General features: G+C 37.6%; 1 long non-coding RNA gene across 1 annotated transcript in view; it reads left to right on the top strand.

Annotated features, from left to right (window-relative positions):
• The window catches only part of LOC135199473 (uncharacterized), a 44,313-nt gene extending 42,503 nt beyond the window's left edge, over positions 1-1,810 (top strand). Inside the window, exon 3 of the long non-coding RNA XR_010311075.1 lies at positions 1,737-1,810. This is a non-coding gene — a long non-coding RNA (uncharacterized LOC135199473). The remainder of the gene's footprint in view (positions 1-1,736) is intronic.
• The last annotated feature ends 2,818 nt before the right edge of the window (positions 1,811-4,628 follow it).

The raw sequence follows: 4,628 nt of genomic DNA, 5'->3' as shown, positions 1-4,628 counted from the left end.
TTATGGTTTTTAGCTTTTTAAAACCTCACTTTTCACTTTTCATTCTCGGTATTTTATCTTCTTTTTGTGTCATTGTGGGATCTGTTGCAAAAGTGATCATTGCGATGTAGCTCAAGGTTCGTTTCCCATAATTTCCGATTTTCAGTTTCATAATGTTTTTATGATACATTTTTCGTTTAAAAATAGAAAAGTCTTGTGGTTTGCAGTGCTCCAGTTTTTGAGATGTGGACAAGATGAAGTTCGGGAGAACTGAAATGGAATTGTTTTTTTCAAGCATTTTATTTTGAAGTTCATTGAAGATCGATTGAAGTGAATAAGTAATGGTATTTGTTTTTTTTACATTATTTTCCCATCTTGCGTTTTAATACTTTACTTATAAGTGTCCCTTGAGTTTATATAATTTATGTTATTATTACGATGACTAAAGTGGTGGTCTTCTGACAACTGTCGTCTTATTATTATTATTTTTTTTTTTTTTTTTGCTCTATCACAGTTCTCCAATTCGACTGGGTGGTTTATAGTGTGGGGTTCCGGGTTGAAATCCCTGTCTCCTTAGGAGTCCATCCACTTTTCTTACTATGTGCGCCGTTTTCTAGGATCACGCTCTTCTGCATGAGTCCTGGAGCTACTTCAGCGTCTAGTTTTTCTAGATTCCTTTTCAGGGATCTTGGGATCGTGCCTAGTGCTCCTATGATTATGGGTACGATTTCCACTGGCATATCCCATATCCTTCTTATTTCTATTTTCAGATCTTGATACTTATCCATTGTTTTTTTCCCTCTCTCTCTTCAACTCTGGTGTCCCATGGTATTGCGACATCAATGAGTGATACTTTGTCAATCAATGTCACGTCTGGTCTATTTGCACGTATCACCCTATCCGTTCTGATACCATAGTCCCAGAGGATCTTTGCCTGATCGTTTTCTATCACACCTCAGGTTGGTGCTCGTACCACTTATTACTGCAAGGTAGCTGATGTTTCTTGCACAGAGGCTCCAGTGGAGGGCTTTTGCCACTGAATCATGCCTCTTTTTGTACTGGTTCTGTGCAAGTGCCGGACATTCGCTTGCTATGTGGTGTATGGTTTTCTATTTTCGTATTGCACTTCTACATATGGGAGAGATGTTATTTCCGCTATCGTTCTTTGAACATATCTAGTTCTTAGGGCCTGATCTTGTGCCGCTTTGTTATCATTCCTTCAGTTTCCTTCTTTAGCTCTCCCTCTGTAGCCATTGCCATGTGTCATCGCTGATAGTTCTTTATCTGTCTCATGTATTGTCCGTGCATTGGCTTGTTCTTGTGCCAGTCCCTTCTCTTTCTGTCTGTCATTCTCCTGTCTGTAATATTTCTGGGTCTCAGTCTAACATTTTTTAATTAGCCCTCTTCTTGCATTAGCCTCTTAGCCACTCGTCGTCATATTATTATTATTTGATTATTTTATTTTAATTATTTATTATTATATTATTATTATTAGTTATTAGATGAAGGAAATCTTGAAAAAGAATGCAACTAAAGCAGAGAAGAAAATGTTAAGGTTTATTTTGACACACTACAGCTCCCACCCGACTTAGAATTCCTTCATCTGAGCATTTCACCACTACAGTCAATCATTATTATTATTATTATTATTATTAGTAGTAGTAGTAGTAGTAGTAGTAGTAGTAGTAGTAGTAGTAGTAGTATCATTCAAAAGATATGTTATTATTATTATTAATTTGATTTTTCTCTCCCAACAGTGATATAGTCTTCCTAGAAGCCTCTTGGCAAGTCGCCTATATGTGTAGAAGGATTCCAGTTTGGTGAGTAGACCATTGTTTTTTTTTCTTCTTCTTCTTCATTTTTTAAAGACATTCATTCCTAATTCAGGTGCAGACAACGCTTATCGCTTGCTCGGGGAGTAAGCCTATAAACTACTTTGTTGTCGCCTTATACTTACTGTTGTCGTTTTGGGCTTAAGGGGGCGTTGTTTGTTGGTATTAAAGCCCTCAATGGAAAGACCTAAATCGGTCTGAAAAAGGTGTTTGGCGTTGGGTTAAAGATACAGGAACTTTAGGATAGGATATTTATGATTTATTTATTAGAATGAAAATTTTAAGATTAAATAATGCGCATGTTAAACAATACAGGAAAAAGTATTTCTAATAAAATATAGCGTATTTGTTTTAATTTTCTTTGGTGAAACAACGGGCTATTTGACCGTAGATTTTAGCACGTTCCCCGAGTAAGCTGTAGGTCGGATCACGCCTTGTTTTTAACAGATATCGTTTATTCTTCAGTAGACACTATTTGTTAGTAGAGGCCGTGTTGTCTGAAGTAGACAACGCTCATTTCAAAGTAGACATCGTCTAAAGAATGACACGGCTTAAGATTGAAATCTCTTTACTTCACGCACGGGCAGTTCTTTAGAGCAAGAGCCCGTGCAGGCAGGCATAAGGCCACCTAATCTGAGAGTAGCATGTCACGGGTACATTGAGGCTTGAGAGGATGTCGGTTTGTCAGTCGATTCCACTCGGTATCTCGTCTTTGCCTACGTGTCAGGATTCGTTTCTCTGTCCAGAGTAAATGTTGGCTCAAAGTTACCATCTCGAGAGTCAGCCCGTTTAAACAGTCCTAATTGTCATTCAGTTCTAGAATTTGGAATTCTCTGTTTACCCTTTGTATTCCCGAATCATTTAATCTTCCTTTTTTGTAAGCTCTCAGAAAGGACGAAATATAAGGTTACTTTGCTTGATCACGCCTCTTTAAAATTCACTTCCAGAACCCAGAATTCTCCACCTCCCTGCGTGTTCCCCAGTCTTTCAAGAGGAGGGTCTTGATCAGAATAAGTTCGAAGTCTAAGCGACACGTCCCAAACTTGTTCCCTGAGGGATCTGAACATTAACCTTGAACTAGTCTAAAAAAGGATTGCGCAAGGACGCAAAGGGGTGCACGCAAGGTCCTTTAAACATATTCTGAGCATATTTGAAAGGACCTTCGGTGCACGGATGGCTGCGGTCTTACCTTCGTGCTTCGAAACGTTTTGGTTGTCGTGTTTTGGAACTGTTCGTGTTTATGAGACTTGGGGTAGTTGCCGTTTTGTCAAACGTTAGTGTTGTTAACGTTTAATTAGTTACGTTAAAAGTTTTATTAATTATTTTTATTTATTTATTTATTTTTTATTATTATTATTATTATTATTATTATTATTATTATTATTATTATTATTATTATTATTATTTTATTGGGCACTGTGTTTTCCCTGTGGCGAAATGTTAATGCACAAATGGTTTTTACAGGTTCAATATATAGCATGTGATATATGGTCCATTGAAGACGATATACTTACATGCGTAGTTATTGTTGACCTGCAACCATTATTATTATTTATATATTATTATTATTATGTTTTATTATTATTTATTATTATTATTATTATTATTATTATTAAGCATTTGCAGTGATTTGCAACGTCAACCTACACAAAACAAACTGCCCAAATGTGAAAAACCTCGAAAAACCCTGAAAATACGGGCAGACTTCTCAATTAACCAATGAATAACAGATAGAGGTAGTTTTGCCAACACGTTGAAATGTATTATGATATTTTAAATAACTTTCAAGTGTTTATAAGTCTGTATTCCTTAGTCTTTTTGTGTATTGTTGAATAATTGATAAATGGAGTTGTTTATGGTGGGTGAATAAAATAGCATTTGGCTTTTTCGAAAGGTTTTAGTGTAGGGGAGACCGGGGCCAGTTGCTACAATTTTACTATTTTTACCTCTAATTCAATATCTAATGAAGGAAACTTAAACATATTTAAGCTGTGAAAAGGTTATCATAGATGTTATATACTTTTTAATCCCTGTAATATAATAGAAAATAGCGTGTGCTTATCTTAGCAGGTATGCGGAAAATATAAAGCATAAAAACTTGAAATAAAGAAAATGTGAAATTTGTTCTTTAAAGTGGGAGGTATACAAATGCTAGAAGAATTCTCCCTTCTTTAAGCTGTCTCTCTTCACTTCCCCTCACCTTTTATTCCCCCCCCCACCCCTTCATTCTTTCCACCCCCCACACAACCCTCTACCTTCTCTGCATATAATGCATGCTGTATTATTGAGCTAAGATTAATTATGCGCCAAGCTGACGCCTTTATTGAAAACTGGGTTGGGGAATAATTTTTCTCAATAATAAAACACGAGGTTTGGTGATAATCATAATGGTTATGGTATGAAATAACTGTAAACTATAATCCTAATGATATCATAACTCTATGCTCGTCATGCCCACCTGCATCCATTCAATAGGGAGCCCACGCCAAACCGTCCTGTGAGGACAGAAAATGGGCCCTGACCCCAACAGTCGCAGCAAACCCAAATCAGCCAGAGCAGGTACGCCTAAGCGACGCGACATGGAGTCAACACCCACGTACAAACATTTGAAGGAGCCTTTTGGTACCCTTGCCCCATAATGCCTGGAACTGGCAACTCCCCCAATGCCAAGGTGACCACTTGGCCCACAAGGCATTTTTTTTGGATGGAGGACCACTTGGCCCCCCACCCTGCGAATTGAAGACACGGCCATTGCATCCTAAGCCCGACCATAGGATTTCACATCTCTATGTTCGTTCATGCCCAACCGCATCCGTG

Source organism: Macrobrachium nipponense, chromosome 23, assembly GCF_015104395.2.
Source record: "Macrobrachium nipponense isolate FS-2020 chromosome 23, ASM1510439v2, whole genome shotgun sequence".
NCBI lineage: Eukaryota > Metazoa > Arthropoda > Malacostraca > Decapoda > Palaemonidae > Macrobrachium > Macrobrachium nipponense.
This window is presented reverse-complemented; position numbering and strand designations above follow the sequence as displayed.